The following is a 23,479-nucleotide window of genomic DNA, read 5'->3' as shown; positions in this document are numbered from 1 at the left end:
TTGCAATCAAAACACACTATTTTCAAAGACAAAGTAATGATCTGCTTTTGAAAGTGACAGTTTCCAAAAAGTAATGGGGGTTTATCTATGAAAAAAGACATTCGCCAAAAAATGAAGTTCTAGTTTTGAATTTGATATTTCCTACAAAGGCGTATGTTGGTTTCTTGTTGAAAAAGAATATTTCTATAGATAAAGGATAATGTTTTTTAAAAGACAATTTCTGAATATATACGATAATTTGTTTTTGAAAAATATAGTTCTAGGACAGATGACATTTTGCTTAAAAAAACAAGTTTCGGAGGACAGTTGTCACAAAGACATATCATGATTTGTTTTCAAAACTGTCAATTTCTCGAAATTAATGACGGTTTACATTCAAAACACGCTGTTTTCAAAGACAAAGTAATGATCTGCTTTTGAAAATGATAGTTTCCAAAGAGTAATGGGGGTTTATCTATGAAAAAAGACATTCGCCAAAAAATGAAGTTCTAGTTTTGAATTTGATAGTACCTACAAAGGCATATGTTGGTTTGTTGTTAAAAAAGAATATTTCCATAGATAAATGATAACGTTTTCCAAAGAACACCATTTCTGAAGACATATGATATTTGTTTTTGAAAAATATAGTTCTGGGACAAATGACATTCTGCTCTAAATAAAACAGTTTTGGAAAACAGTTTTTACAAAGACATTTCATGATTTCTTTTCAAAAACAGCCAATTTCTTAAAATTAATGACGTTTGCAATCAAAACACACTATTTTCAAAGACAAAGTAATGATCTGCTTTTGAAAGTGACAGTTTCCAAAAAGTAATGGGGGTTTATCTATGAAAAAAGACATTCGCCAAAAAATGAAGTTCTAGTTTTGAATTTGATATTTCCTACAAAGGCGTATGTTGGTTTCTTGTTGAAAAAGAATATTTCTATAGATAAAGGATAATGTTTTTTAAAAGACAATTTCTGAATATATACGATAATTTGTTTTTGAAAAATATAGTTCTAGGACAGATGACATTTTGCTTAAAAAAACAAGTTTCGGAGGACAGTTGTCACAAAGACATATCATGATTTGTTTTCAAAACTGTCAATTTCTCGAAATTAATGACGGTTTACATTCAAAACACGCTGTTTTCAAAGACAAAGTAATGATCTGCTTTTGAAAATGATAGTTTCCAAAGAGTAATGGGGGTTTATCTATGAAAAAAGACATTCGCCAAAAAATGAAGTTCTAGTTTTGAATTTGATAGTACCTACAAAGGCATATGTTGGTTTGTTGTTAAAAAAGAATATTTCCATAGATAAATGATAACGTTTTCCAAAGAACACCATTTCTGAAGACATATGATATTTGTTTTTGAAAAATATAGTTCTGGGACAAATGACATTCTGCTCTAAATAAAACAGTTTTGGAAAACAGTTTTTACAAAGACATTTCATGATTTCTTTTCAAAAACAGCCAATTTCTTAAAATTAATGACGTTTGCAATCAAAACACACTATTTTCAAAGACAAAGTAATGATCTGCTTTTGAAAGTGACAGTTTCCAAAAAGTAATGGGGGTTTATCTATGAAAAAAGACATTCGCCAAAAAATGAAGTTCTAGTTTTGAATTTGATATTTCCTACAAAGGCGTATGTTGGTTTCTTGTTGAAAAAGAATATTTCTATAGATAAAGGATAATGTTTTTTAAAAGACAATTTCTGAATATATACGATAATTTGTTTTTGAAAAATATAGTTCTAGGACAGATGACATTTTGCTTAAAAAAACAAGTTTCGGAGGACAGTTGTCACAAAGACATATCATGATTTGTTTTCAAAACTGTCAATTTCTCGAAATTAATGACGGTTTACATTCAAAACACGCTGTTTTCAAAGACAAAGTAATGATCTGCTTTTGAAAATGATAGTTTCCAAAGAGTAATGGGGGTTTATCTATGAAAAAAGACATTCGCCAAAAAATGAAGTTCTAGTTTTGAATTTGATAGTACCTACAAAGGCATATGTTGGTTTGTTGTTAAAAAAGAATATTTCCATAGATAAATGATAACGTTTTCCAAAGAACACCATTTCTGAAGACATATGATATTTGTTTTTGAAAAATATAGTTCTGGGACAAATGACATTCTGCTCTAAATAAAACAGTTTTGGAAAACAGTTTTTACAAAGACATTTCATGATTTCTTTTCAAAAACAGCCAATTTCTTAAAATTAATGACGTTTGCAATCAAAACACACTATTTTCAAAGACAAAGTAATGATCTGCTTTTGAAAGTGACAGTTTCCAAAAAGTAATGGGGGTTTATCTATGAAAAAAGACATTCGCCAAAAAATGAAGTTCTAGTTTTGAATTTGATATTTCCTACAAAGGCGTATGTTGGTTTCTTGTTGAAAAAGAATATTTCTATAGATAAAGGATAATGTTTTTTAAAAGACAATTTCTGAATATATACGATAATTTGTTTTTGAAAAATATAGTTCTAGGACAGATGACATTTTGCTTAAAAAAACAAGTTTCGGAGGACAGTTGTCACAAAGACATATCATGATTTGTTTTCAAAACTGTCAATTTCTCGAAATTAATGACGGTTTACATTCAAAACACGCTGTTTTCAAAGACAAAGTAATGATCTGCTTTTGAAAATGATAGTTTCCAAAGAGTAATGGGGGTTTATCTATGAAAAAAGACATTCGCCAAAAAATGAAGTTCTAGTTTTGAATTTGATAGTACCTACAAAGGCATATGTTGGTTTGTTGTTAAAAAAGAATATTTCCATAGATAAATGATAACGTTTTCCAAAGAACACCATTTCTGAAGACATATGATATTTGTTTTTGAAAAATATAGTTCTGGGACAAATGACATTCTGCTCTAAATAAAACAGTTTTGGAAAACAGTTTTTACAAAGACATTTCATGATTTCTTTTCAAAAACAGCCAATTTCTTAAAATTAATGACGTTTGCAATCAAAACACACTATTTTCAAAGACAAAGTAATGATCTGCTTTTGAAAGTGACAGTTTCCAAAAAGTAATGGGGGTTTATCTATGAAAAAAGACATTCGCCAAAAAATGAAGTTCTAGTTTTGAATTTGATATTTCCTACAAAGGCGTATGTTGGTTTCTTGTTGAAAAAGAATATTTCTATAGATAAAGGATAATGTTTTTTAAAAGACAATTTCTGAATATATACGATAATTTGTTTTTGAAAAATATAGTTCTAGGACAGATGACATTTTGCTTAAAAAAACAAGTTTCGGAGGACAGTTGTCACAAAGACATATCATGATTTGTTTTCAAAACTGTCAATTTCTCGAAATTAATGACGGTTTACATTCAAAACACGCTGTTTTCAAAGACAAAGTAATGATCTGCTTTTGAAAATGATAGTTTCCAAAGAGTAATGGGGGTTTATCTATGAAAAAAGACATTCGCCAAAAAATGAAGTTCTAGTTTTGAATTTGATAGTACCTACAAAGGCATATGTTGGTTTGTTGTTAAAAAAGAATATTTCCATAGATAAATGATAACGTTTTCCAAAGAACACCATTTCTGAAGACATATGATATTTGTTTTTGAAAAATATAGTTCTGGGACAAATGACATTCTGCTCTAAATAAAACAGTTTTGGAAAACAGTTTTTACAAAGACATTTCATGATTTCTTTTCAAAAACAGCCAATTTCTTAAAATTAATGACGTTTGCAATCAAAACACACTATTTTCAAAGACAAAGTAATGATCTGCTTTTGAAAGTGACAGTTTCCAAAAAGTAATGGGGGTTTATCTATGAAAAAAGACATTCGCCAAAAAATGAAGTTCTAGTTTTGAATTTGATATTTCCTACAAAGGCGTATGTTGGTTTCTTGTTGAAAAAGAATATTTCTATAGATAAAGGATAATGTTTTTTAAAAGACAATTTCTGAATATATACGATAATTTGTTTTTGAAAAATATAGTTCTAGGACAGATGACATTTTGCTTAAAAAAACAAGTTTCGGAGGACAGTTGTCACAAAGACATATCATGATTTGTTTTCAAAACTGTCAATTTCTCGAAATTAATGACGGTTTACATTCAAAACACGCTGTTTTCAAAGACAAAGTAATGATCTGCTTTTGAAAATGATAGTTTCCAAAGAGTAATGGGGGTTTATCTATGAAAAAAGACATTCGCCAAAAAATGAAGTTCTAGTTTTGAATTTGATAGTACCTACAAAGGCATATGTTGGTTTGTTGTTAAAAAAGAATATTTCCATAGATAAATGATAACGTTTTCCAAAGAACACCATTTCTGAAGACATATGATATTTGTTTTTGAAAAATATAGTTCTGGGACAAATGACATTCTGCTCTAAATAAAACAGTTTTGGAAAACAGTTTTTACAAAGACATTTCATGATTTCTTTTCAAAAACAGCCAATTTCTTAAAATTAATGACGTTTGCAATCAAAACACACTATTTTCAAAGACAAAGTAATGATCTGCTTTTGAAAGTGACAGTTTCCAAAAAGTAATGGGGGTTTATCTATGAAAAAAGACATTCGCCAAAAAATGAAGTTCTAGTTTTGAATTTGATATTTCCTACAAAGGCGTATGTTGGTTTCTTGTTGAAAAAGAATATTTCTATAGATAAAGGATAATGTTTTTTAAAAGACAATTTCTGAATATATACGATAATTTGTTTTTGAAAAATATAGTTCTAGGACAGATGACATTTTGCTTAAAAAAACAAGTTTCGGAGGACAGTTGTCACAAAGACATATCATGATTTGTTTTCAAAACTGTCAATTTCTCGAAATTAATGACGGTTTACATTCAAAACACGCTGTTTTCAAAGACAAAGTAATGATCTGCTTTTGAAAATGATAGTTTCCAAAGAGTAATGGGGGTTTATCTATGAAAAAAGACATTCGCCAAAAAATGAAGTTCTAGTTTTGAATTTGATAGTACCTACAAAGGCATATGTTGGTTTGTTGTTAAAAAAGAATATTTCCATAGATAAATGATAACGTTTTCCAAAGAACACCATTTCTGAAGACATATGATATTTGTTTTTGAAAAATATAGTTCTGGGACAAATGACATTCTGCTCTAAATAAAACAGTTTTGGAAAACAGTTTTTACAAAGACATTTCATGATTTCTTTTCAAAAACAGCCAATTTCTTAAAATTAATGACGTTTGCAATCAAAACACACTATTTTCAAAGACAAAGTAATGATCTGCTTTTGAAAGTGACAGTTTCCAAAAAGTAATGGGGGTTTATCTATGAAAAAAGACATTCGCCAAAAAATGAAGTTCTAGTTTTGAATTTGATATTTCCTACAAAGGCGTATGTTGGTTTCTTGTTGAAAAAGAATATTTCCATAGATAAATGATAACGTTTTCCAAAGAACACCATTTCTGAAGACATATGATATTTGTTTTTGAAAAATATAGTTCTGGGACAAATGACATTCTGCTTAAAAAAACAAGTTTCGGAGGACAGTTGTCACAAAGACATATCATGATTTGTTTTCAAAACTGTCAATTTCTCGAAATTAATGACGGTTTACATTCAAAACACGCTGTTTTCAAAGACAAAGTAATGATCTGCTTTTGAAAATGATAGTTTCCAAAGAGTAATGGGGGTTTATCTATGAAAAAAGACATTCGCCAAAAAATGAAGTTCTAGTTTTGAATTTGATAGTACCTACAAAGGCATATGTTGGTTTGTTGTTAAAAAAGAATATTTCCATAGATAAATGATAACGTTTTCCAAAGAACACCATTTCTGAAGACATATGATATTTGTTTTTGAAAAATATAGTTCTGGGACAAATGACATTCTGCTCTAAATAAAACAGTTTTGGAAAACAGTTTTTACAAAGACATTTCATGATTTCTTTTCAAAAACAGCCAATTTCTTAAAATTAATGACGTTTGCAATCAAAACACACTATTTTCAAAGACAAAGTAATGATCTGCTTTTGAAAGTGACAGTTTCCAAAAAGTAATGGGGGTTTATCTATGAAAAAAGACATTCGCCAAAAAATGAAGTTCTAGTTTTGAATTTGATATTTCCTACAAAGGCGTATGTTGGTTTCTTGTTGAAAAAGAATATTTCTATAGATAAAGGATAATGTTTTTTAAAAGACAATTTCTGAATATATACGATAATTTGTTTTTGAAAAATATAGTTCTAGGACAGATGACATTTTGCTTAAAAAAACAAGTTTCGGAGGACAGTTGTCACAAAGACATATCATGATTTGTTTTCAAAACTGTCAATTTCTCGAAATTAATGACGGTTTACATTCAAAACACGCTGTTTTCAAAGACAAAGTAATGATCTGCTTTTGAAAATGATAGTTTCCAAAGAGTAATGGGGGTTTATCTATGAAAAAAGACATTCGCCAAAAAATGAAGTTCTAGTTTTGAATTTGATAGTACCTACAAAGGCATATGTTGGTTTGTTGTTAAAAAAGAATATTTCCATAGATAAATGATAACGTTTTCCAAAGAACACCATTTCTGAAGACATATGATATTTGTTTTTGAAAAATATAGTTCTGGGACAAATGACATTCTGCTCTAAATAAAACAGTTTTGGAAAACAGTTTTTACAAAGACATTTCATGATTTCTTTTCAAAAACAGCCAATTTCTTAAAATTAATGACGTTTGCAATCAAAACACACTGTTTTCAAAGACAAAGTAATGATCTGCTTTTGAAAGTGACAGTTTCCAAAAAGTAATGTGCGTTTGTCTATGAAAAAAGACATTCGCCAAAAAATGAAGTTCTAGTTTTGAATTTGATAGTACCTACAAAGGCATATGTTGGTTTCTTGTTGAAAAAGAATATTTCCATAGATAAATGATAACGTTTTCCAAAGAACACCATTTCTGAAGACATATGATATTTGTTTTTGAAAAATATAGTTCTGGGACAAATGACATTCTGCTTAAAAAAACAAGTTTCGGAGGACAGTTGTCACAAAGACATATCATGGTTTGTCTTCAAAAACAGCCAATTCCTTAAAATTAATGACGTTTGCAATCAAAACACACTGTTTTCCAAGACAAAGTAATGATCTGCTTTTGAAAAGACATTCGCCAAACCATTTTTCACAAAGACAAATTAATGACCATGACATGGAGGTTAGATTCTGTTTTTCAAACATGTAATGATCTAATTTTGAAAATTACGGTTTCCAAACATTGATGTAGATTTTTCTATAACAAAAGATTTTCTGAAGACAAATAAAGATCTTCTTCTAGAAAAAAAAGTTGGTAAACTTCTGAAAAATAAATAAAGACAAATAACGGTTTTCTTCTCATAAAAACAAAGAAAATGATGGGTTGTTATTGAAATAAGTTTATAAAGACAAACGAAAGACAGCTTTCAGAAAAACAGTTTCTACAAAAACAATGACATTGAAATGCCTGTTTCAAAGGCTGAATAACGGTTTGTTTTTGAAAAAAGATAGTTTCTGACGATATATCATGGTTAATTCTTAAAACAGACTTTTTCTAAATAAAAATATATTTATTAGGATCATAGTGATACATCCTATGTTTCTTTTTATTTTGGCAAAACTTTGACACAAATTTATGAGAAACAAATTGCTTCCTATCCCAAACGATTGGACTATAATAAAAAATTTTCACTAAAAACGATTTTTTAAATTATAAAAGAGCTCATAATATATAATTTTCTTTATCAATACAACGCAGCTCTGAAGCTCGCACTTTTCAAAGTCAATTTACCATTTTGATAGAAGTTTTATTAGTGTGCATCAGATAAACTCTAATCCAATTTTGTACTAACAACATTTTCAGGTAGATCCAAAGTAGCTTTTAAAGCAATCACTGTTAGTTACATGTGGAAATTAACAATTTAAATGAACCAAAGTACACATTTCTAAATGTGACCAGACGTGCACGTGAACCTGACAATCAATTTCAATTACATCTCTAGTAATCCAATTAAGTGGTAATGCATCTGTTAGTGGTTGACATGGTTCAAAAATTCTTCTGCGAAATGAATAGAGCGAAAAATTTATTACCACACATTTTAGATATCTCTGCCAAACTGCCAAATAGAAAATTGAAGTGGGAAATTGTGAAACAAACTTCTATGGAATAAAAAAGTTAAAAACAACAATATTTGACGACTTTTTTTATTAAAAATATTACCGACTACTTCTTATAAATTTGTTGTATTTCGACAGTTATAAATCTAGAGTTTCTTTTCCAAATTCGTTCGGTTACTCCAAATCATATCGTCAACCGTAAATCTGTTCTAGTTGATGACAGATTCCACTTTTGCATGAATTGATTTATCGACACCTGCGAAGACTACGAAACGTGAACCCCTACTAAAAAATTTATTTTTGGCATGCTTATTACGGTAGAACAGCCCGTTGAGCAATCTAACAAAGTGTTAAAATCAGTCGATGGTGGAATGAAGACTGTGTTAGGTAAGATTCGACCTAAAATGATGTGTTTCGATGATTTCAAATATCGACATTGACGTCCAGAGTGATCAAATTTGGTGTGATATAACGTGCTGCAAAAGTGACGTAGATTGCCATCAGTCTCGCTCATCACCTCGCCGAGATATTGATTTAATCGTTTTTGGAAGTGCTGACATTATATGACTTCGTAAGATATCTGGAAGACATGAAAATTTTTGAAAATTCTGCAAAGAACTTAAAGTGAGCCTTTGAACTCCTATTTCTCGAAGAAGTTCAAGTTCAGAAATGAATTAGTTGTGTAGATATGGATCATACAAACTCTATGCGTTGATATAGAAAGTAGCATTCCATGAATTTTATATGAAACTTTCTTCCACTGTCAACAATATTTTTGGCATTCTCTAAAAAGTCAGTTCTCAAAGAATAATAGGGGTTTGTTTTCAAAAAAAAATTTCCACAAAGATATAAAATAGTTTTCTTTTGAAAACGACAGTTTTCAATGACAAATGAAAGTTTGTTTTTCCAGGAACAAAGTTTTCACAAAAATATATTATGATTTGTTTTCGAAAAAGGGAGTTCCCATGGGAAAAAGTTGGTTTATTTTCCAAAAACAATCCTTCCACAAAGATAATTCATGGTTTGTTTTCCGAAAACAAAGTTTCTACAAAGATAAATCATGATTTTTTTTTCGAAAAAGGGAGTTCCTGTAGAAAAAAGTTGATTTATTTTCCAAAAACAAAGCTTCCACAAAGATAACTCATGGTTTGTTTTCCGACAACAAAGTTTCTAAAAAGTTAAATCATGATTTGTTTTCGAAAAAGGGAGTTTCTGTAGAAAAAAAGATGGTTAACTTTCCAAAAACAGAGTTTTCACAAAAATATACATGGTTTGTTTTTGAAAAAAGGAGTTCCCATGGAAAAAGGTGATTTATTTTCCAAAAACAAAGCTTCCACAAAGATAATTCAGGGTTTGTTTTCGAAAAAGGGAGTTCCCATGGGAAAAAGGTGATTTATTTTTCAAAAACAGAGCTTCCACAAAGATAATTCATGGTTTGTTTTCGAAAAAGGGAGTTCCTGTAGAAAAAAATGGTTAATTTTCCAAAAACAGAGTTTTCACAAAAATATATTATGGTTTGTTTTCGAAAAAGGGAGTTCTCATGGTAAAAAGTTGATTTATTTTCCAAAAACACATCTTCCACAAAGATAATTCATGGTTTGTTTTCCGAAAACAAAGTTTCTACAAAGATAAATCATGATTTTTTTTTCGAAAAAGGGAGTTCCCATGGGAAAAAGGTGATTTATTTTTCAAAAACAGAGCTTCCACAAAGATAATTCATGGTTTGTTTTCGAAAAAGGGAGTTCCTGTAGAAAAAAATGATTAATTTTCCAAAAACAGAGTTTTCACAAAAATATATCATGGTTTGTTTTCGAAAAAGGGAGTTCTCATGGTAAAAAGTTGATTTATTTTCCAAAAACACATCTTCCACAAAGATAATTCATGGTTTGTTTTCCGAAAACAAAGTTTCTACAAAGATAAATCATGATTTTTTTTTTCGAAAAAGGGAGCTCCCATGGGAAAAAGGTGATTTATTTTTCAAAAACAGAGCTTCCACAAAGATAATTCATGGTTTGTTTTCGAAAAAGGGAGTTCCTGTAGAAAAAAATGGTTAATTTTCCAAAAACAGAGTTTTCACAAAAATATATCATGGTTTGTTTTCGAAAAAGGGAGTTCTCATGGTAAAAAGTTGATTTATTTTCCAAAAACACATCTTCCACAAAGATAATTCATGGTTTGTTTTCCGAAAACAAAGTTTCTACAAAGATAAATCATGATTTTTTTTTTCGAAAAAAGGAGTTCCTATAGAAAAAAAGATGGTTAACTTTAAAAACAGAGTTTTCACAACAATATATAATGGTTTGTTTTCGAAAAAGGGAGTTCCCATGTGAAAAAGGTGATTTATTTTTCAAAAACAGATCTTACACAAAGATAATTCATGGTTTGTTTCCAAAAACAAAGTTTCCACAAAGATATATCATAGTTTTCTTATGAAAACGCAGGTATCCAAAGACAAGTGATGATTTTTTGCCCAGAAAAGAAAGTTTTCACAAAGACGAAAGGGAGTTTCCATGGAAAAAAGATGGTTTGTTTGCCAAAAACAAAATTTCCACAAAGAAATATCATAGTGGTTTTTTGAAAGCGACAGTTTTTTTCGAAAAAGGAAGTTCTCATAGAAAAAATATTGTTAATTTTCTTAAAAACAGTTTCCACAAAGATTTTCTTTTGAAAACTTGGGTTTCAATGACAAATGATGGTTTGTTTTCTCAAAAACAAAGTTCTCACAAAGATATATCATAGTTTGTTTCCGAAAAAGGCAGTTCCCAAAGAAAAAAAGGTGGTTTGCTCTTTAAAATATTTCACAGTTTTAAATGAAGGTTTGTCCTCGAAAAACAGTTGCCATTGAGAAACAATTTCTTATAATTTGGTTGGTTTGTTTGTGATTAAGACTTTCTAAAGTTATATATTTTCAAAGCACATTGGAATTTATTGTGGGGCAGTAGAAAACAGTATATTTCGATTTCAAACCCCAAAAAATTCAAAAAAAATTAGTTTGGAAATAATGAAATTGCTTCTAAATTCATCTATTATTGTTTGGTCTTATTTCCTTATAAACTTCTTGATACATTCTCAGTCCGTTCCTGCAAGATCTTTTGTTACTTTCAGAATTTCTGCAAGCATGAATTTCTGGATTGAATGAGTGAATTGTTGGAGGCTAAATTGACAGAGACTGATTGTATTATGGTTCTTTTTTCTAAAATATATAGTTTGATACACATTTTCCACAACTTGTTACTTATAAAATACTTTTTTTAATAAATATCAAGAAGCTTTCAAATGAATTTGACACGTATAACCTTTTACTGGAATTATTTTTCGTTCATGGATCATAATCGCTATAGCCACAAGAGAAAAAAAAACCATAAAAGTTTATCGGATTTATTCAACATCAACAGAACGTTTCGCATGCATTCGTTTTGTTTTTCTTGAGGCTTACATTCAAATCTAACTGTCTTCAATTTCTTTGCTCGCCAGCCTATTTATATAAAACGCCATCTACATAATTCTTTTCTTCTGTTGGGGTTCCTATAAAACAGGGATAAGTCACACTTCATAAAAACAAAATCCAAAAATATTTTTTCAATACATTAGATGCTAAAGAATGAATTTTCAATTATTATTTTGAGAAGAATATTGATTTAAATATTCATTATTAGAATAATCAAATATGAAGCAGTTTAAGAGCTGTGTGCATGACTCTAACACAAGATGGAAGATTGGAATAAGAGATAATTGAGCAGCTGGAAGATTATTCAATGCAATTATAATGAGAGATGTCAATTTTAGATTTGGGAATACAGTTCTGCATGGAGCAATAACTAAGTGCGCTACACTAGTTTCAAATTTATCATGCCTTTTATAGATACCTATATTTGTAAGGTGCTTTACGTGATTTTTCAGTAAGAATTCGGTTTCTTCCATAACCTGAGCTTTATCAGAAACTAGTTGAAGCGATCTGTATTTTCATCTCGACTGTCTTAAAAGCATAAAACAAATGAATGGTCCTCGTATGTGATTTTAAAGTACGTATTAATCATGAGTAATTATACACTTTGACGGTCACCTGGTTTTTTTGCTCTAGAAAATCGAAAAATGGATGGATTTTAATGATCTTGGTCTCAAAATGTTCCATTTTACGGCGGATTTATAAAAAAAATTAGTAGAAATAGCTGGAATGAAAATTTCTCATAGTTTTACTGTTTTAAATCGTAAAAAACGGTTTTGCAAAATAATCCTTTACAAAAAATTATGGGAATTATACACTTTCGCGGTCACCTGGTTTTTTGGTTAGGTTAGGTTAGGTTAGGTTAGGTTAGGGTAGGTTGGCTCTAGAAAATCGAAAAATGGATGGATTTTAATGATCTTGGTTTCAAAATGTTCCATTTTACGGCAGATTTATAAAAAAAATAGTAGAAATAGCTGGAATGAAAATTTCTCATAGTTTTACTGTTTTAAATCGTAAAAAACGGTTTTGCAAAATAATCCTTTACAAAAAATTATCTCATTAAAAAAAATCCAAAAAGAATGATTTTTTTCAGTTTTCATAGCTTAAAATGAAATCGATGAAAAACAATCAATTTTCGTGAATAGTTTCGTACTATATTCTTATTCTTATAGTTTTTGGACCATTAATAATCGAAAAATAGATAAATTTTACAATTTTGGTCTCAAAATGTTCCATTTTACGTCGAATTTATGAAAAACACGGGGGTAGTGGCTGAATTTGCGGTTTTTAATAGTTTTAAACCTTAAATAGTAGAAAAACTTTTTTTTTCAAAATATTCATTTTTTTATGTAAATTGCGAAAAAAAATATACGAACTTGATTCCACGACGTCAGAAACAGTTACGAAGGATTATATGTAGAAAGTCATTTTTTTTGCATTTAAAGTCATTTATTATACACTTATTTTTTTTAATTTTCGTATTTTTTTATAAATCCGCTGTAAAATGGAACATTTTGACACCAAGATCATTAAAATCCATCCATTTTTCGATTTTCTAGAGCCAACCTACCCTAACCTAACCTAACCAAAAAACCAGGTGACCGCGAAAGTGTATAATTCCCATAATTTTTTGTGAGGGATTATTTTGCAAACCGTTTTTTTTTACGATTTAAAACAGTAAAACTATGAGAAATTTTCATTCCAGCTATTTCTACTAATTTTTTTTATAAATCCGCCGTAAAATGGAACATTTTGAGACCAAGATCATTAAAATCCATCCATTTTTCGATTTTCTAGAGCCAAAAGACCAGGTGACCGTGAAAGTGTATAATTACCTAAACATGAAACTAATTTCTTTGGACTATACCAGGAAAGAACATATATTCATTTAATTCTGAAATGTATTAATAACAAATAATAATTGAGAGGTTCAGATCTTTTATGATATCATGATGTTAAATCTGTTTTGATTTCAATACCATTCTCGAATTGAATTAGATCAACTTCTTGAGACAAAATTTTTGTATAATTTTCTGATATTTTCACAGCCCTATTCAATTTATTCAAATGTCAACTATCGTAAATGGTCGGTACATTTTTTATTTTCATTCTAATATTTGGTGTACGTGCTAGCGCTCATCAAAATCTATTTTTTGTTGTATAAAGTGACTTGTTCATCAGATATCAAGTTATATATTCACTCACCATCAAAAATAATCTTTTAATACAATATTTGATTCGAAAAACTTTGATTATGTATATACAATCTAATATTTGGCGGACGATCTAGCGCGTCCACCAAAATTTGAACTGAAAAACCAAACAGTAATTTTTTGTAAGAATTTGGAGTTTATTGAAATATTTGAAATGATAGGATGACTTATTATAATCAAGTTTTCCTGAAAAAAATCATTTACTTCTCTAGTAAGGATGTCTTAACCCCTATAACAGCTTAAACCTAAACTAACGCTTTTTGCGTTGTTGCAAAGTAGAAAAATGTGGCAGATTTGGGAGGTATTTCAAACAAAAACGATTTTCTTTACAGCTCCCTAATACTAAGGTCCCTTTATTTTTTGTAATTCATGAGAGAGGTGCTTGTTTTTATTGTTATCAACATTTTTTACGGAAACAAAACGAAAATTTTTTTGTTAAATGTAGATACTTCAATAAAACAACCAGCAAATCCCAAAATAAATACGCTTTATCAGAATATTTCTAATCATACTTTAAGTCTTTTCCATCTACATTCCTTATTTGAAGTTATAATCTGTGAGCCGATGGAAAAATGATCTCAAATAAAGTTTATTCTTTGAATTGTATCATTTTTATTTCATAATATTATCATGATTTCAAAACAGAATCGTCAAGCTCCTCATAATCTTTTTCATTTTTGTGATCTTAGATTTTCCGTCTTTTTGTTCCTTAATTACTCGTTGCTTTATGACCTTCTTCTTTCTGTCTCCTTCTTTGGTCACCACTTCTGTGACTTGTACTTTAGGCACAGTCTCTTCAGGTGCCTTAAGCTCTTCCACAGTAACTGTTGTCTCTGGTTTCTTGCCTTCGACAGTAACAATTTCTGTCTTTTCTTGTTTTCCGTCTTTCTGTTTCTTGATGACGCGTTTTTTCATGACCTTCTTCTTTTTTTCTCCTTCTTTGGTAACCACTTCTGTGACTTGTACTTCCTCTGGAAGTTCTTCAACTACATAAGCTGGTTGTTCAGCCACAGTCCCTTCAGGAACCTCAAGCTCTTCGACAGGAACTGCTGTCTCTGGTTTCTTGACTTTTTTTTGACAGTAACAATTTCGGTATTTTCTTATTTTCCGTTTTTCTGTTTCTTGATGTCGCGTTTCTTCGTTACCTTCTTCTTTCTGTCTCCTTCCTTGGTCACCACTTCTGTGATTTGTACTTCCTCTGGAAGTTCTCAAACAACGTAAGCCGGCTGTTCAGGCACAGTTTCTTCAGGATCCTCGAACTCTTCGACAGTAACTGTTGTCTCTGGTTTCTTGCCTTCTTCTTCGACAGTAACAATTTCTGTCTTTTCTTGTTTTCCGTCTTTCTGTTTCTTGATGACGCGTTTCTTCGTTACCTTCTTCTTTCTGTCTCCTTCTGTGGTCACCACTTCTGTGATTTGTACTTCCTCTGGAAGTTCTCAAACAACGTATGCCGGCTGTTCAGGCACAGCCTCTTCAGGAACCTCAAGCTCTTCGACAGGAATTGCTGTCTCTGGTTTCTTGCCTTCGACAGTAACAATTTCTGTCTTTTCTTGTTTTCCGTCTTTCTGTTTCTTGATGACGCGTTTTTTCATGACCTTCTTCTTTTTTTCTCCTTCTTTGGTAACCACTTCTGTGATTTGTACTTCCTCTGGAAGTTCTCAAACAACGTATGCCGGCTGTTCAGGCACAGCCTCTTCAGGAACCTCAAGCTCTTCGACAGGAATTGCTGTCTCTGGTTTCTTGCCTTCGACAGTAACAATTTCTGTCTTTTCTTGTTTTCCGTCTTTCTGTTTCTTGATGACGCGTTTTTTCATGACCTTCTTCTTTTTTTCTCCTTCTTTGGTAACCACTTCTGTGACTTGTACTTCCTCTGGAAGTTCTTCAACTACATAAGCTGGTTGTTCAGCCACAGTCCCTTCAGGAACCTCAAGCTCTTCGACAGGAATTGCTGTCTCTGGTTTCTTGACTTTTTTTTTGACAGTAACAATTTCGGTATTTTCTTGTTTTCCGTCTTTCTGTTTCTTCATAATACGATTCTTCCCCTTCTTCTCACCAGCTTTCGTATCTTCAGATATGTCAGTATCACTGTTTTTTGGAGCAACTGATTGCTTGAAATGAAGAAACAAAAAAAGACGGAAAATCTAAGACCACCGGGGGGTTGGATCTGGCGCATAGGATGGATGATATAGCAATTCAAACTTTAATTTATCAATTTTGGTCATTGCAATAAGGTCTTGATGAAATGCGGCCGTTTATACTTGATTTCTTCGCTGAAAGTTCGCATAAAACTTGCCGTTGATAATTTTTTCTTTTCCAAGATAGTCAATGAAAATTATCACAAGCGAGTGAAACATTCAATAGAAACATCTTTCTGGAATGTCTTCTATGTATGCTAGTTCGCGTATTTTCAATCGACGATCATCCACCACCGATTTGTGGATACTTCTGGAACCATCCTCTTACTATAATTACTTACTATATTTAAAAAACAACTTTTAAAATGTCAATGGACATAAATATTAAGTTATATTTTGTTGATTTCTTTTGCTTTTGAAATAAAAATTCATTAAGATTAAGTTAGGTTAGATCATTACGAATGACGTTAAATTTTGATGGAATCTGTTATTCAAAAAAGTAAAAGATACGCATTGATCATTTTTTTATTAATATACTGATCATTCTGATATTTTTGGTGATTGTTTGTTATTCATAGTAGAATCGCTATGGGTCTAGAACCTCTTCTTGCTGAAGTTAAAAGTGTTGTATTACCGCTAGATGGCGTCAACTAAATGTCAAGCTAAACAATAAAAACAAATATTTAAAGAAACCATGAAAAATATCTGACTTCTGGATAAGGCAGCAGTTTCAATTTCTGCAATTGAAATACTTCGTGTTGGTTGTCATATTCTTGCAATCATATCATTTCTTATCGTGAATCCATAGGCCCCACAAAGAAAAATCTAAGTAAGTTAGGTCTGGAGATATGAATGGCCATACTTACAAGTAGTATATTTGGAATAATGTGCCGGGCAATCATCATTTTTTAAGATATATCGGAACAGAAAAAACATATTGACATGCCGTTACCCCTATTTTGATTTTATTTTAACTTACTTTTCATACATATACTTAAACTTTTATTTAAATTTGTGAAGAGAAATCACAATATCTAAAATATATGAAGCAACGGCCCTCTAGCATTCACTTTGCTAATTAAATTACATCGAATTTGTTCATTTTGTATTGTTGATTAAAAATTCTTTCATAAAACATCAAGTTTATGAAAATCAATTGAACAGAACCAGACTTACAGACATTTTTTCATATGACCGACGACATTTCTTAGTTACCAAGCTGGTACATCATAACGTGATTTTTTCTCTGCATATTTCTTTTCGTGCTTGATTTTTCTTTCATTTCCAACTATAAATAGAGACAAAAATATAAGGAATTTTCACACCCCAGGAAGTGGAAACAAGTCAGACGATGATAGGGAATAAGAATAAAGGAAATATGCAGTAATGACGATAAAATTCAATATAAAGGAAGAAAATTGAAGAAATTTGGTTAGACATCAGAAATAATTTACGACTAAATATACTGAAACAACTATTGTACACAAATAAAGGTGAAAAAATAAAGTACAACATTGAATGCAAATCAACAACTACATTTCGTCGTACGAAATTTGGTTGCATAGACACTCCATTTTTTTTATTTATCCATTGTAATTTATATTCATGGGATGAAGTGGTCTGCTAAAGTGATAGAGTGCAGCTTGCTAGGTTGGCGGCGTGATGATATACAGGATACGCCGTTAGAACCGCCGTTTTGTTGTATGAACGCTAGTCACGTCTAATTTTTCTCTACCCTTTTTATGAGAACGTTCCTCAAAGTAGCAGAACAGAACTAGGAAAAACCAGTTGTTAGTTCCTTGTATTCGGACCTAATTGCGAGGGTTCATCAAGTATGAACCGAAAATTCCCTATAAAAGTTTTCATATCATTTAAGTTACAGAGCTTAAATTTCTTACAGTTTTTATAAATAATCTCCCTCACCCTATACACACTCCAAACACCTTTCAGGAAGCTTTTTTTCGTAAAAATCTACATAACTTATCGAGTTCAAAGTATTTAATTCTTCGAATCGCAGTCTATGGTGGTTGTTAACCCCAAAGGTCATAAAAATTTGAACATAAGCAAAGTACAAGGTTAATAGAAATTATAAAACATCTAAAAGGTAGTTATTGTACAGTTAGGAATTTAGATAAACATAAATATAAAACGCAATCTCCGTAATTAAACAAAACGCGTCAGAATTATAAACGCGGTTTGAACGCGTGTTGGAATTTTGAAAATTATCAACGTTTCGGAGCCATCAACAAGCGAAGGGTGGGGATAGAGTGTTTTTTCGTTTATTTTCGTCTTTTTGATCTGTAGACAGACTCTTCTCATGTCCCAAACTAAGGTACCAATAGAATCAGTACAAATCATATTAAAAATATAATAAAAATTAATGGGGGTTGTATAACATGAGAAATATTTGATATAAGAACTGTAGATGAAGGATGTTATATTATAAAACCGTTCTCCTTTAGTAGGGATCATTCTCTTCCAGTTTATTTTATAATTGTCATAAATATAGGATTCAAATTTAACTTTCAACATTAATTCATTTATATTTCAATTAATTCTAATTCTAATTAATTTCAAATGCATAATTTACGCTTCAGGATATTACTTTATACGTAATATCCGCAAAAACCATTGTGTTATTTTGCTTTTAATTCATCATATAACAAACAAAGTCTCTTTTGGTTCGCTCACTCATTCCCACAGCTTTTATTCTTTTGAGTTGTCCGTTGCCTTTTAATTCCCTTGAAACGCCAACCTCTTTCCATTGTTGTGTATTCTCTCACCCTCATCTATGTAGCATCGGTGGTCGTAGAATGAAATCTAACGAATGCATCCTATAAACGAACGAAGGTCAAAGTTTATATCACTAGCTTTCTAACCAACTGTGTAGTGTAATTAACATTTTGTCTGTTAACTCAACAAAAAGAAGGATTTTAATTTGGGTCGAAAATTTAGCTTCGGCGAGGTTTATTTTCTAGATATACTGACATGTGAGAATTAGACGAACGGTAATAATAGTATATCAGAATACAAGTTACAGAAGGATTTTCATTCCGGCAAAAGTTCCAAACGAATAGGAAAATGATTGGAAATATACATTAGGGAAATTACACTGTAACGTGGGGGGTCAGTTGGTAGCACTGATTTATGGTTGACAGTTGACTTTGGAAATATTATTTGATGTACCACCATAAGTCTTTGGAGTAATAATTATTTCAATATATTAGAAATTTTTTCACTGCAGATTTGTTTGTTTTGTCAATATTTCATTACTACATTCACTTTGTCTCTAACTTATTATAATTTATTGTAAATATTATTTCAATATTTATATAACCTCACTCATGACCGAAAATGCATCGTCCTGTCAACGTCAAAATGAAACTGTTATTCAGGGACACCAACCCATTACAAAAAATTATCAAAGATCGTTTAAGAATGGAGAGAATTCTCACACGTAAATGTCAGTCTCACTGACTTACTGATGGATTTTTATCTACACTAAGACACTACTTTATACTTGAGACTTTTAACTTAATTTAGTTGAAATATATTTGCGAAGACGAAGAATGAAATGTCTATGTGGCGTCAAGCAATCACCATCTTCATTTTCACAAAATAATGATTCTCGTTAAAATTATCGGGTATGTAAGTACTGGAGTTAATTTTTTACAGACGTTGTTATACAATACCAAATAATTAAGTTTAAAACCTGAACGATTATATTCTAGCGGTGGATAAGAAAATTTATCCTCGAGATCCTTCAGAGATTCCCGACGAAAAACTTTTGATTGATATTAATTGAAATCAAATATCATCTTAAGTATTCTCGTTCAGTACAAAGAAACTTTTTAACGAGTCTGTATGCTGTCTAATATCAAATTGTAATAGGCGTAACAAGACAAGCAGAATATTTTCATTGTTTTCAACTTTCTAATCAAGTTTCCTTCGTATTTGAATTGTAAACATGAAAACAAAGTTGGGTTTTCAAGTGAAATTAATTTGATTACATTTTATACCATCAGAATGATGTTTCTGCTTCGTTTTTACTAAAATATTGATTATGAGGTTTCGTAATAAAGTTTTTGGATATATTTCGTTGGGGTTGTTGCGAACTTATTAAAAGCAATGTTCTTTCCATATTATTTTATGAATAAAGATCATCAAATCTCCGAAAAAATTCCAATAAGTTTCCGTGTGAAAAAGCCACATTGAACTCTCAAACACCATGAATATTTGGTAACCATCTTTATATTCAATTCAAGATATCGAGATATCGAGACACTCTTAGAAATATAAGCTCAATAAAGACCTTGTTTATGAGCGTTGTACTACCTACTTTTATATATAGAAGCGGTATTTAGGCCTTAAGAATAGTTTCTGGAAAAACCTGCTATTTCTTCAAACGCCAACATCAACTTATGTTATTAGAAGCGAAGTCCGGCTCTGTTAAATGAGCTGCTTTATAATCTCTAGGATCAAAACCCCCATAAAGCACCAATTGAAGGACCCTTCTTACAACTTTTATCAAAAATATAATTGGGTTGAACAAATTTTATCTCAAAACCTCCAGAAAAAAAAAAGATTTTTTTTTCTACATACGAGGATGATCCCAGAAGTACCTGGTCCAACAAAAAAAATATTTTTGATATAAACCCTTCATTGTTGGAAAATATTTGTCAACTTCAAACTAGAATCATATACTGTATAGATTAAGTGCTTTTTGATACAGTGGTATTTTTCAAACAACTAACGCCATCTCTATGTCAAGCCTGGTATTTCTGGGACAATCCTCGTACACCCAAAAACATATATTCGAAAAATTAAATAAAAATATAATAATTGAAATATTTATCTCAAAACAAAGCAACGTAAATTATATAATAAGGACAGATTCGGGCTCTTAAGTGCCAGAAGATTAAGAAGTAAACACCCTCAAACAATAAAATCTTTTAGAAATGACGATAAACTTTTGATTCAAATCCGCCCCCTTTCTAACAAGATACTTACAAGGGAAATATAACAACGAAGGCGGTTTGCAACCCTTCATAGTGTAATTTAGATTTCATATTTTGTTTCTTATCTTTATTATATAGAGCAGGACCGTTTCTTGACATAAACATTCATTTACAGAAAATTTAAAGATAACGTTGCAGGGGAGTTTCACATACTAGTTAAGGCCATATTTAACATAATCCCTCTCCGCCTTTTATCAAAGTAGCACTATAAATAAACGGTCTGGTTCATTTCTATTGAACTTTATTAATATACACGCGCATCATCGACTTCCAATACAAATCAATATAATACCGAAACTAATTATTCCTTTCAACCACATCCACCCTATGTAATGGCGAGTCGTTTGATAAAGAGAATGACATAGTTACTCAAATGTACGAATTCTCTTCCACTGATAGCAAAGTTAGGAAGTTAGGGCGAATTCCACGAAGTTAGGACTGAAATAATCACGCCAAATTCGTAGTAACTTCATTTATGTTGAAGTGACAAAGAATTGAATTAACTAGAGATAGAAAAGGTGGCATGAATTGGATTATTTGGAAAAACTGTAGAAGTGTTTTCGTTAACGTTGTTACTAAAACATCTACTACAATTTTCAAATTAAGAAACATCGATATTTGTGTGCTAAAGATCGATAGAAAAAGAACAAGCTAAAAATATATTATTTTATTGTGCCTACTGACATAAACCGTCAAGTCGGCTCTGTTCAATTATATTAAAAAATGATAAAATTTGTTGAGTGCGTTCCGTTGTATTTGTTTTCACAAGTTGTTTACATTATATTTTAATCGATTTTTTAGAGACAAATCCTTTTTATTTGTTTACGGCATTCCAGAGCCCGAATTATTCCGTAAATAGTGAACACACCGAGATAGTAAAAAGGACACAAAACGCTTAATTTAAATCAATTGTTTACTGATAAATTAGTGAATAGTTATTGGATAATTTAGTGAGTAGTGGATGGTTTAGTGGGGGTTATCTAAAAGTGACAAAACTAAAAGCCGAAATGGAAAATCGCTGATTGGAAACGTCCGGTAAGAAGAGTGAATCAGTAAAAAGACGGGTTTGATCCAGAAATATTTCTTTCTACAGTTTAATCTCGTCAATTTCTACTAATACGAGATTTTTAGAATCAATTTTTGGGTAGACTTTCTGAATAATGATTTGACAGAACTATAAAATGTGGATAGTGCAAATTACTTGTGATTATTACAAAGTTATTCTGCTACAAAGCTATCAGATATCTTCTAGGCTTCTGCCCTTAATGATGATATTAAAAGGGAGCTTAATACATCGATCAGAAGTATTGATTATGATCTAATTCTTCGTTATATCTGAAACAATTAATTAACATCGTACAAATTTTGTTAAAAACATTTTTTTATATATCTGAGTTCCAGAATCCACGCGGGAGACTGAGATTGATAATCCAATTCAAAAAATTTATCTCAATTATTATAAATAAAATAGTTTTGATTAGTTTGTAACCCATTTTCGAACAACCTAAATTATACGTGATGCGTGTTCAAACATGTACCACAAATGTCCTCGTCATAATTTATTAGAAGTCAGATAATAGCTTCATTGTTATTTGTCGTTTGGAAATAGAGGAACAGACCATTCAAACATCGCATAAACTAGGACCGGAATTATGATACCAAATATACAAATTGATTTCTTCAAATATTCTCTTTAAAATTTTATTCGAAGTTCTCTTATTTAGAACCTCATAAAGGAAGGATTAATTTGATGTATCGTGTATCGAGTTCATGCAAACAAAATAGCCGACAAAGTAGAAATGAATGGAGAAGGAATTAGAAGAAGAGGCAGACCAGAAAAGAAATGAAAAGAGGAAGTTACATCAGTTCTGGAAAATAAATTACTCCAAAACTACTCGATCGAATACTGAGCCGAAAGAAATATAAAACGAGCCTAATATCACAATCCTAGTCAAAGCCTAAAGTGTGAGTAAAAATGAAAGGAGAATGAATTAGAAGAAGAATAAGAAGACACCAGAAAAGAAATGGAAAGAGAAGGTTACATCAGATTTGGAAAAGAAATTGTTTCAAAAAATACCGAAAGAATGAAAATGGATAACAATTAATAAAGATCGAATGTATGCGGATAGAGAAAGTAAAAATGGAAGAGGGAATCAGAAGAAGAGTGAGACCAGAAAAGAAACGGATAGAACACTAGAAATAACTTTGTGTAGAGAAAGAACAGATGATGAAAACGAATTGGTAGTAGTAGGTATAAGAGAAGTAAAAAGTTTATAGGAACTAAAAAACAGAATTTGAAAAATCTAAATATACTCAAGGCAATAAAATGTTGTTACTTTATGAGGACAATTCGAAAAATTGGTATCATCAAAAAAAAAACTACATTTAATCTTTCATTTGATTTCATCAATTTATCAATCAGTTGTAATACATTTTATTAATTATTTTTGACAAATGTGTCTCAGATCTTTATCATCAGTTAACCGCTGTTCTTAGTACGGGGATGTAAGGAGGACATTGAAATATATCCCATTCAAGTGATTTTGCATCAATTTCTACGGTAAACAGTAACGATTTGAGTTAATTAAGAACTTG

The sequence above is a fragment of the Diorhabda sublineata genome, chromosome 3 (genome assembly GCF_026230105.1).
Source record: "Diorhabda sublineata isolate icDioSubl1.1 chromosome 3, icDioSubl1.1, whole genome shotgun sequence".
Classification (NCBI taxonomy): Eukaryota; Metazoa; Arthropoda; class Insecta; order Coleoptera; family Chrysomelidae; genus Diorhabda; species Diorhabda sublineata.
This window is presented reverse-complemented; position numbering follows the sequence as displayed.